The following is a 12,536-nucleotide window of genomic DNA, read 5'->3' as shown; positions in this document are numbered from 1 at the left end:
AAGTTGTTTTATATCATAGGCCCAATGGCAAAATAAACTTATATAGATCCAAAAAAATAAGAAAAAAATTAACATTTAAAAAAATATTAGAAAAAATTAAATTAAATAAAAGATTTAAAATGATTAAACATGATCCATAATTCTTTCCCATAGTGGAAGAATCTTATCTCATGAATGAGAATCTACTTCAGTCATTCGTTGGTTAGATATCAGGATTGACGAAGCTATATAACTCCTATATTTCATACTGTCAATCAGGGGACTGCCCTTCCATTAACTAAGAGTCGTCAGATGCACGCCCTGTTCTTGTTTGCACGGTAGTACAGATATCACAACAATCATTAGGAATTAATAAGGGGTCAACAATTCCCATACAACTCTATGTTTTAGCAACGCCTTTTAATATATTCTCAATAATGGAAGTATTTTCTCAAAATGGCTTTACATGATATGTGATTGAACCAAACCATGGTTTAAAATTGTGCAATAAGAGGGCGAACCAATTTTCGCCCCTTAAGCCTAAAGCCAACGCAATGAGTTCAGGATTGAGGCGTACGCCTCGGCCCTCAAGCGTTGTAGAGTTGTCCGCCTATAAAAATAAAAAAGCTAACATAAGATATATTTTTGTTTCAGTTTAAGAACCCCAACCCTCGAGCGGTCTATCCATCATTCTGAAAACAAGGTTTCTCCCAATCTTCTTTTTGAGCAACCTATTTCCCTCTTCATTCGCGTCGGCTCCTTTCCACCGTGAGTTGTTCTTCGCCTATTGCTTGGATTATCTTTCTAACGTTGAGTTTGGGTTGGAGTCTCCTTTGACCAATCGCTGAAAGCTCTTATTCTCGTGGAAAATACAAAGATCAGTCTGTTCTGTAATAAGGACCCCAATTATTCTACTGAGTAGATTCCACAACGAATCTCTCTACCATTGTACTGCATTTTTTGCTGCGCTTTTTACTGCGCTTTGCTGTGCTTTTACTGCGCTTTTGCTCTCACAATAAAATTTGTCAAATCCCGCATAGGGCGAAGTGCTAGACCTTATATGCCATTACAAGCATTAGACATTTGTTCAAAGTTTTAAGGATGGTGTTGGATGCTGAAAAGAAGCATGCAAAGGGTTTCATGTACAATTCCATGGATGAAGCCAAAGAAAGATTGCCTCCAACTTAGGAGGCGAAGAGGGTAGCCTTTAGAGAAATTTGAATATTATATGATAAGTGGGAGCTACATAACTTCATCGGCACTTGTATGCAGCTGAGTTACTACCAAATCCTCTAGTATCAATATACAGAGAACAAGTCTATACAAAATCTTGAAATAAAGTGGGCTTGACATTGCTCCTTCAATCTGTTGGGTTGAAAGAAATGGAGTATCTACAACAAGTACCATACAAAGAGGAGAAATTTGCTTGTTCACATTGAGGATGAAATTCACCTGGTTTTACATCTGCTACAAAGGGAGACTCAGATGATGGTAATTTAAAGAAAAAAGGATTATGAATGATGAATATCCTTTTGTTTTGCAGCAGGATGTGGCATTCCGATGATGAGTGCTTGTAGAATGATTGAAGTGAAGTGATTTCGTCTGAATTACAAGATGGAAGAAGATTTAAATTGTTGATTTTCTTTGTGATCTTAAAACAATCTACATCTGCCACAACTCAAGAACAAATTTTAAAAACAAAAAGTACATAAATAATATAGTTTTCTAGACTTTTGATTAATGTATTACTACTATTATTTATTTTGAGATTGTTCAAAAATATTTACACAAGAAACACACGACCATTCCAAAACAACAAACAGATAAGACACCCAATAGCAAAAAAGCATCAACCACAAGCAGTGAAAAAACACAAGTAACCCAAGTAAAAATGCAAAACTAACCAACCAAACCTGAGAAAAACCCAAGGAAATAGCAGACAAAACCGTACAATAAGACAATTAGCCTCAATAACCATAACGAAATACATAAGGAATACAATGCTTTGTCCAGTTGTTGACAAATATGTTTCGCATCGACTCGACCCCGATCGAGCCCGAAGTAGGTTTCAATCGCTGCTCGATCAACTCAATTGATTCATCGCGAGGTTGAAAATTTAATCTGAATTAAGCTCAATTTAATTAAATTAAACACAATTAATAATTTAAATCAAAATCAATCAATTCAAAACCAATCAAACCCCTCGGCAGCGTCGTCGAGCCCAATTCAACATAATTCGGTGCCGTATTTAACTTGATTGGACCCACTCAGGACCCAAACCGACCCAAATCGATTTGAGTCCGAGTCCTAATTGGCTCAATTTCAGCCCAATTGTTTGATTAGGCTAAATCAATACCTAAATCTAAACTATAATTAAGGGCTCAGATTCTTATTAAATTTTGCACTAAATCCCTTGTTTCATGCGGTTGAGAGCCCGATTGGCTCCTATTGGGGCGGCGAGACCTGCTGTCCTCGTGCTCCTCCAAGAGCACGAAAGATGAGAGCGATCGGGCTCTCCCATTTATGGTTCGGCGACTTCCCAGACGAACGAAACGAGAGGAGAGCGGAGTGAGGAGTCGGGGCTGCCCGTGTGCGTTGCGTCTTCCAGGCCGCGGAAGAAAGAAGGCAAGATAGGCCTTTCGCCTCTCTGTTTTGGCGTCATCCCAGACGAAACGAAAGAGGACGAGAGGGGGAGGAGTCGGGCTCTTCCTGCACCCGTCCAAGCCAGGAGAAAGAGGCCAACGAGGCCTCCTTGCATGCGACCTAACCAGGAGGCTAGGACCGGCCAAGTCTTTCCTTCCTTGCATGCGTTCTTGGAGATTGAATAGGAAGGAGAAGATATTTTGCCTTCTATAGCTGCTGTCTCTTCTTCTTTGGTGCTAAAAATGAGTTCCCTCTCACATTCCATTTGCTCTCTCCCTTCAAATTGCAAAGAAGAAATCCCTTCTTGCTGCTGTTGGTGAACTTCTCCTCCAAAAGTCTAAGGCAAAGGCATGCTTGAAATCGGCCTTTGCTGCAGCCCAAGAGAGCAGGCGTATAAGAAAAAAAATGCTCTCATCATTCCAAAAGCATCATTGACTAATATGGAAGCAGAACCTAAACATTAACTTGTTTCTACTAATTTATTAGTGTTCACGAGATGCAACAGTACTTTTATTCGTCAAAACATGCTAGCTCTGTTGAATTGCTAGCGTTGAATTTAGACATCGTTGGCTGGCCTTCAAATATAACGTGGCAACTTCTTGCCAATCTTACCCAATTTATATATTGTCTTTCTTTTCTCCCGTTAGCTATTAAATTTCATCAGGCTCTTCCTTGTGTTCCATGCATTCTATAGATTTGTCTCAGCAATCCCATTTGCTTTTAAATTCAGGCATGTGATATAATATAAAACCCAAACTAAGATTTCGTTGAGACGACTTTCTTACTTGCATTCTTATAAGACGTTTTTAATGCAAATTTTAATGTGTTATTAAAAGCTGCTAAATAAGCAAGCAGTTTAGGAAGTCAGTCTCAAATGAAACCTAAAAGACAGCTTCCTTATTGTTTTTTTACAAGCGTTTTAAGTTACAAAAATTCCTTACTTTGACTGAAATTGAATGTGTTAACTAATAAAAAGCTACTTTACAAAAATATTAATGAAACCTAGTCCAAAATGAAGCGCCTAAATTAATGGGCTTTATAGGCAGTTTCATTTTTTTTTAATTTTAAAAACCATGTTTCCTTAAATGATATTACTTATAGTTCAAGTCGCCAAAGCTAATCAACGAATTTGAAATTCAAATTCATCATAGTAACTTGATTTTAGCACCAATTATAAATATAGTTAAGGTTAGAACTACAAGTCATCAAATGAAAAGTTCAGAAATCATTCAGAATCAACTAAATTTTAAAAGACACGAAGTCGAGGGCAACTGATTTCAATTGAAATAGGCCTATCCTAGAACTTAACTTGATCCTCTATGCATGTTTTATATAGTGAAGATTTATAAGACTTACTATATGATTTTATTTCTATTGCTTAACCTATAACATTTCTTTGTAGCCATTGTTATGTGGCTTAGACATAACCTATAAATAGGACATTAGAGGGTGTTATTTAGAATAGTCTTAATTTTGGCATCTAGTAAAGTTTGGTATCTTCTTTTATAAATTTGTTCCCTCTTGCTTGATTTATTTTGATTTAATGCCTCCACCAAAGGAGCCAATTTGTGAATCTAAAATCCTTAATCTGGTGAAGAAATAAACGTGTGATGAGTCAATAATTAAGGCAGAGAAATAGGCCATGCAATCTACTTCCTTCCAAACCATACCTTCGACGAGCATCAAAAATATATATATATATATATGTGTGTCTTTGGATGTAAAATATTCATTCATAATAATGGTAAAACTCTTTTAAAAAATTTGATCCTAAATCAGATGAGGAAAATTTTCTAGAATATTCAAGTGTTAGAAAATCCTATAGAGTTTTTAACAATTGGATATTTGTAGTAGAGGAGACCACTCATATAGTTTTATATAAATCTATTATTTCTGGAGAGTTTAGGTTGGAAGAAGAAAATGTTGAAGAAATTTCCTAAGGAATTAAAAATGCAAATCCTAAAGAAAATGTTGAAATAGAAATACATTGCGTAGAGAATGGAAATATTTTAAAAGTCATTTTAAAGAACTAATTTTAGGAGACCTGAGTGAAGGGGTTATAACTAGGCATAGACTTAGCAAAGTAGTGAACCTCTCATTATTTATTTGAATGATTAAACTCACTAATGTAAATTAAGTACTTTTTGATGAATTTTAGATTATAGTTATACAAGAAGAGTTAAATTAATTTGTTAGCAATGATTTTTGGGAGTTGGTAGAAAGATCTAAAAATCAAAGTGTTGTTGGAACTAAGTGGGTTTTCAAAAATAAGATGAATGATTCAGGTGTAGTGGTTAGAAATAAGGTACGATTGGTGGCCAAGTGGTATAATCAAATATAAGGAATTAATTTTGAGGAGTTCTTTTCTCCTATAGCTAGAATTGAAGCAATAAGGGTGCTTTTAGGCTTTGCCTATTTTAAAGGATTTAAATTATTTTAAATGGATGTTAAAAGTTTCATACTTAAGGGGTTGATTAAAGAGGATATTTTTGTTGAGCAAACTTTAGGTTTTAAAAATTTATAATTTCTTAATCATGTGTATAAATTAAAAAAGGCATTGCATGGACTTTAACTGGCACCTAGGGCATGATATGAAAGGCTAAACACATTTCTACTAGAAAAATTATTTGTTGAAGGGAGTGTGGACACCACTCTCATCATAAAAGGAGCATGAGATGTTATTCTTATTATTTAAATTTATATTAATGATATCTTATTTGGATCTTCTAATAAAGATATTTTTGATTACTTTTTAAATATAATGAGTAAATAAATTGAAATGGATTTAATAGGAGACTTGAGTTGCTTTCTTAATTTTAGCATAAAGTAGAAAGTGGATGGCACATTTTTTAGTCAGTTAAAATAAATTAAGAACATCCTTATGAAGTATGAAATGGATAGAGCTAAACTAATAAGTACACCTATTGAATCTAGATTAGGTTGTTAAACCTAAACTAATATCCCAAGGCTAACCAAGAGGGGGGGGGGGGTGAATTGGTAATTTAAAAATTTTCTTGGATTTTTTAATTTGAAAATTGTTGATTCTAGTAGCAAGTTAATTAAAGTTTTAAAATAATTTTTTCAATCATAGAAAAATAACTTGCGATAAATAAATACTAAAATTAAAAGACATAAAGATTTATAGAGGTTCTGTCAAATACAACCTATATCAACTTCTTGAAAACTCCCTCTTCAATTTTTACACTATTATCAAAGTGTCTCTCCTTTTGCCCCTACAACAAGGTGGAAAAGCCTTTACAAATCCTCTCTTCCACCAATCCCTAGTGTGATAGAGAATCGTCATCCTTTCACACTCTCCAAGTATTAGCAGAGAACTATTGTCCTTTTACACTCTCCAAGTGTCGGCAAAGAACTGTTATCATGTTCACACTCTCCAAGTGTCAGTAGAGAACTTTCTTTTGTTCTCACTCTCCAAGTGTTAGCAGAGTACCAGATCTTCTTACGAGCAACTAGAAAGTTAAAAAGAAGAGTGATAACAAAAATCATAAAGATATCCTTACCTTTGAGTAATCTTGTGAACCCTTCACACTTCACTTGTAAGAAATATCTCTCCAATACTCTCTCACATTCTCACTTTTAATTTCCCATGAAAAATCATGAAGATAATACTTTTTTAGATCAGTTTTAGTGGATCATTTATATAAAAGACACGAAAAACTATCCAGAAAAGTTAAATATTCAATTTTGAGCATACACGATAGTACTGTACGAATGTATGTTCATGCCTAGGAATCATTCAAAAACTATTGCATTCGAATCTATTGTGAATCGGTACAAAATGATTTCATACACGATCATCATTCGGTATAAACCAAGTTCGTTCGGGGTGAACAGCTAGAAAATTTTCACTTTCATTAGGATAAAAAGGGACCCCACAATTTTGTACATTGTATGGCGTATGTACGATGACAACATCGTATGGTATGATCAGTTACAATAATTTTCAAGTTTATTAGGTTGAAAAGTCAGGATGAAAAGGGACCTCATAATTTTATACTCTATAAGGCATGTACGAATTGTGATCGTACAATACGATCTATACTTAAGAAAATCTTTTTGAATGTAAAGGGACTGATCCATTTCATACACTGGATGTCATATATGAATTGTGATTGTACAGTATGATCCACTCTTAGAAAAAATCTTTTTAAATGAAAAGGGACTCAGTCGTTTCGTACTCTATAAGGTATGTACGAATGGTGATCATACAATGCGATTAATACTTATAAAAAATTTCATCTTTCTATTCGTTTGATTGCTTATCAGGAAAATAACTGATCAAATCATCCCATATGAAGTTCGTTCATGCAGTACGATCAGTTTTAAAAATTTGCAAATTTTAAACTCTCCGCCGGTATGTGTGTGCACAGTTACTCAATTACAATCACACTCTCTCAGACTCAATAAAATGAAAAAATATAGATTCATTTTCAATGAATCCTAAACTAATCTGATTTGAAGTCTTTAACAATCCAGAGTATGATTCCCCTGAAATGTTAGTACACAAAAAAAATGAAACAAATTTTCTAAAATATGTTAGAAGAAATAATATCAAAGCAATAATATTTGGAATCATCAAAAACATATAGGTTGCAAGAATATTAACAATCAAGAACTTAAGTAGCAACTATCTCAACAACATCAATGAGTTTCTTAGTTCAGTTAGATAAGGACTCTAAAGACAAATCTATTGATCAAAAGAAATTTAGGGGGATAGTTGAATCATTACTTTATTTAACATCTAACAAACATGATATCATATTTAGTATTTGTCTTTATGCTAGACTTCAAGTTGATCTAAAAGAATCCCATTTGACTGTTGTTAAAAGAATTCAAAGATATCTTTTGAGAACTAAAAATTTATGGATTTGGTTTCCTACGAATAACACTTCTTTTAAAATCATTGGATATTTTGATTCAAATTTTGCAGGATGTAGGGTGATCAAAAAAGTACTTTTATAACATATCAATTTATTAAAAACTCTTTAGTTTCTAGTCTAGCAGAAAAAAGAATTCAAAAGCCCTTTCTACAGCTTAAGCAGAATATATAGCCTTAGGGAGTTATGTGGCACATATTCTACGTTTAAAATTTATAACTTGTAGATTTAGATTTTTAATTGGTACTATTTTAATTTTTTTTGATAATATAAGTGTCATTTGCATTTATAAAAATCCAATCTAAAACTCCAGTACTAAGCATATATACATATGGCACCACTTCATTAGGGACCATGTCACTAAAGGGGAAATTGAGCTAAATAATGTAGCTACTTAAAATCATCTTGCATATATTTTCATAAAACTACTATTTTTTTAAACTTCCAACACCTTAAGTACCAAATTGGGTATTATTGATATTCATTCTTGATAATTGTAATTATGCAAATTTTATTTGTAGCATATTTCATTTGTGTTTATGATTGTGTTTTGCTATGTGTTTTTGGTTTTTTTTTGTTTATAATTCTCTATTTTATGTTTGATTTTTATTTTATTTTTGTTCTTATGTTTCATTCATCTTGTTTTACTTATTTTAGATATGTATCTTGATCATCATATACAAATCTAAAATTCCTTTTTCATTCGTACTGTACGAACAACCTTTCATACTGTATGAATTCTCTAGATTTTACATGATCTCTTTTCTAAGTTGGACAAATAAAAATTAGTTTTTTTATGGAAAATGTATAGTACAAACACCTCATCATCTGTATGATCCCTCAACTATTAGTCTGTACAAACATGGCAGGCATTCCAAGAACGGTTACTATTTAAACAATATCCAGGATGAACACTTATTTGTTTATATGATCCACTTATCGATTTGCATGTGAACGAATTCAATATCTAAGTATGATCATTATTGATCAATCGTACCAAATGAACACCTGTTTGCCTGTACAATCAGGGTTGGTCAAAGGTAGCACGGAGAGACACATCAGAAAAGCAATTTTCTAAAAAATCATTTCGTTGTAATAATTATTCTTGATAGCTTATGTTCATCTATATGAACCCATATTCATAGTATACAATTTTTAAAATTGCACGTACGAACCAAACTTTGTACTGAATGAAATTGTACGATTTCTATAAATTAGAAGCCTTCATTCAAATTTCATCACAATCTATTCCACATTCAATCCAATTCAATCCTTCTCAAATGGCAAGTGGTAGTAAGTGAGTTCGTCAGACCAAAGAAAGTTCATCTTGAACTGAATGAGATGATATTTTTTTTCAAGAGAAAATGAACAAGCCTATGATCAATTTGTTCAAGCAAAGATTGTTCCTTCCCATCTTCTTATTCAAGAAAACTTACATTTTTCAATCATGCCCCTATTTGACTCTACACAATTTTCATTCATTCTCACTTTGATTTATGCATTTCACACTAACACCTTTTACTATTTTCTTGCAATTTTGAGAATTAGAGAGAATCATACTATAATGTCATCTTATATTTCACCAAAGAGTGGAAGTCACTAAAGAGGATTTGGACACATTTTTGCATCTTAAACCTGAAGGTGTAAGGCCTCATTCGATGATTTCAATAAGTGATTTTGATTGGTCTAAAGTAAATCAAACTATTATGGGTATACCTTCAGTCCAACACTTGCCCCTTATTCATACTTTGAATCAAAATGCTAGAATAATCCAGAATGTCTTAAGAACCTCTATTATTCTTAAAGTTGGTGATCAAATCAATATTACTCTTTTATTTTCTATCATTACATACTTTATAATATTAAACACTCCATTTGATGAAGCCCTTTTGATTCTGTACTACATCAATAATCCTATTAACATTAGACTCCCTACTACTAGAAAGAAGAAGAATGTGTCTTTAGGACACTTGATTGCACATATTCTTAAGAAAAAATACAATCTTATTCATCTAGATTCCCCAAATAATCTACCTATCTATTTTACTGATGCTATATTTCCCACTCTCTTCCATCGAGATCAAGGGGATAAGGGAGAAGAAATTAGTGAAGAAGAGGCACCTTCTTCAGCACCTGCACTTGCTCCTACTCCTATACCTAAGCATTAATTCTATCAAGAAATGATCCAAAGATTTGATCATCTTAAGTCTCATTTTGATCAACAATTTGATCATATTGAGACTCGCTTGGACTAGTAATATTTTAGATACAATGAGGATATGAGTTGGGAGAGAGGATAGGTTGATTTAATTAATATTCAAGTAGCTACCATCAATAGCCACTTTATCTAGTTCAGTCCTCCATAGCCTCCTCAAGATCAAGATACCTCGGGTTATTAGTTTGGTTATTGTATTTATTTTTAGATCTTTTAGTTTGTATGTAGTTTTATGATGTTCAAATTAGATGTTTTTGTTTTGAATTTATTATATTTTCTTTATGTTTGAGCTTGATTCTGTGTTACTTAATTAAATGAAATGAGCCCATACAAAAAAGATGCACAAAGGTGCCAAATTTAAAAAGAGGTGCAAAATGAGTACAATCAGAAAAATAGGCATAAAATGAGCCCACGTTAAATTTGATTTTTTGCTCTCTATATATAATTCTTAAGAAAATCCAATCATTAACTAATAATTTTAACCATTGAATTTGAAACTATTTGATTTTTATGTAATTATTTTTATGATAATTATTATATTTTTTTTTTGAAGAAAAGCATAAATAGCTTTTTCATTATTCTATTTGATATTTCTACTTTCTAGAACAAATGTTGAACCTGATAACTTATTCTTGTCTTATTTATTTTTTGATTTAAAAATCAGTTTAAAAGTGTCTTTTCATCAAGAATTTAATGTTGATCTTGCAAATTTTAAAATTCTTTTCCTTATCGACTTTTAGATTCGTCCGTAACATTTTACTTATTCTTGGGATTTCTATATTTTTTGTTTTATTCTCTCCTTTTATTGCTAATGTCAAAAGGGGGAGGTAGTTTATAGTTTGTGGTTATTTGAAGTCTTCTTGGTCTATGTGTGAGATATTTTGGTGCTTGTGTTTTTGGTCTCATGTTTGTGTTATCTTGTTTGTGTTCTTGTGTTTGTGTTCTCGTGTCTATGTTTTTTGTGTGTCTTTATTTTTTATGTGTTTATCTTATGTATTTCTTACGAGTAAGTTTTTTGTTGTTTTATAAAAATCAAGATAAAAAAAGGGAGGAGGTTGAAATTCTTTTCTCATTTTTTTATTTTTTTTATCATTGAGGGAGAGCTTATGAGAGAAGAACTTTTATTTGTAATTTGAACAATAACTATTTTTTCCTTCATAAAAAAGAGGGAAATTATTATAACTCAGGAATCAAGATTAAGATAGTGATTTTTTATGATAGCAAAATATTATTATCCTGATGATTTTATTATTTCTCCTAGGATATATTGGATATTTCTATTTATTTTTTAATGTACTAATATTCCAGGGAAGTCATATAATATTCTTGATTACTAAAGACCTTAAGGCAGGGTAGAATAGAATTTCAAGTAATAGAGTTTGTACATCTCAATTTTTTTCTTGATCTTAGCAAGTGTGATTGTAGTTGGATAATCATGCACACACACACAGGGAGAGAGTGGTAATTTTTTAAGTATGATCTTATTGTACGATATATATTTGTATTGTACAATTTGACATAGTTTTCCTCTAAAATGCAGTTAATCAAATAATGGCTTTAATTTTTAAACTGATCGTACAGTATGATGTCAGGTCATATAGATGACTGATAGAGTATGAATTTTGTTTTATACCAAATCGTACCAAATAAAATAATTCATTTTTGAACTATTCATACAGTATGATGTTAGGTCGTACAAACAACTGAAATAGTATGAAAATTATTTTGTACCAGATCATATCAAACTAACTCATTCATTTTTGAACTGATCGTATAGTATGATATTAGGTCGTACAGATGACTGACAAAGTATAAAATTAGGTTCGTATAAGATAATACCAAACAAACATATTTGTTTTTGTAATGTTCATATAGTACGAGCTGAATTCATACAAACGACTTATAAAATATGAAATTAGGTTTATACAAGATCGTACCTCATGAACACATTTGTTTTTAAAATGTTTGTATAGTATGATCTGAATTCTTACAGACAACTGATAGTGTAAGAAACTAAGTTCGTCCCAGTTTGTACCAAACGAAGCTCTGATTTTTTGAACTATTAATATCGTATGATCTATGATCGTGCAGTACGAATATAAGTTGGTTCTCTTGAAAATTTTAGTTTTTGGATGGTTTTTATGTATTTTCTATATAAAATGTCCTAAGAATTATCACACCATCCTTTTCTTCAAATTCTTTTGAGTGGGATCATTGAGAGTGTGTTTTAGAGAGATTTTATGAGTGAAGAGTGAGATCTTATTAAGGGGAGTTATGAGGGATTCACAAGGTTATGCAAAGTGAGGATCTCTTTATCTTCTTCAAGTTTCTACCCAACTTATTTGGAGGCTTTTAAGAGTAGATCTTCAAGATTGGGTCAAGATTCTCTTCCTTCCCCAGGAGAGTAAAACAGGATGTGATGGTACATTGCGATTACTTAGAGAGTGTAAAAGGTGATGGTTCTCTACTGCACTATGTCAGTGGAATAGAATTTGTAAGGGCTCCTCCACCTTACTATGGGGGCAAAAGGGAGAGTCGCTTTTTTAGAGTTCAATACCTAGAGATGGAGTCTCTAAGGAGTGGACGTAGCTCAAGTTTGACCAAACCACTATAAAATTTTGTGTTCTTCTTTGTTATTAATTTTTCATGTATGTTAATTATTTATATTTAAACTTTTGTGCTTAAAAGATCCAGTGATAATAATTTCTTTAACAACTACATATTTTAGTATCATTGATTTATTTTTTTGAAAAAGGTTTTTTAAATCCATAAAGTTTTTTTTAATAACTAATTCAACCCCC

The sequence above is a fragment of the Dendrobium catenatum genome, unplaced genomic scaffold (assembly GCF_001605985.2).
Source record: "Dendrobium catenatum unplaced genomic scaffold, ASM160598v2 fragScaff_scaffold_621, whole genome shotgun sequence".
In the NCBI taxonomy this organism is placed as follows: Eukaryota; Viridiplantae; Streptophyta; class Magnoliopsida; order Asparagales; family Orchidaceae; genus Dendrobium; species Dendrobium catenatum.
This window is presented reverse-complemented; position numbering follows the sequence as displayed.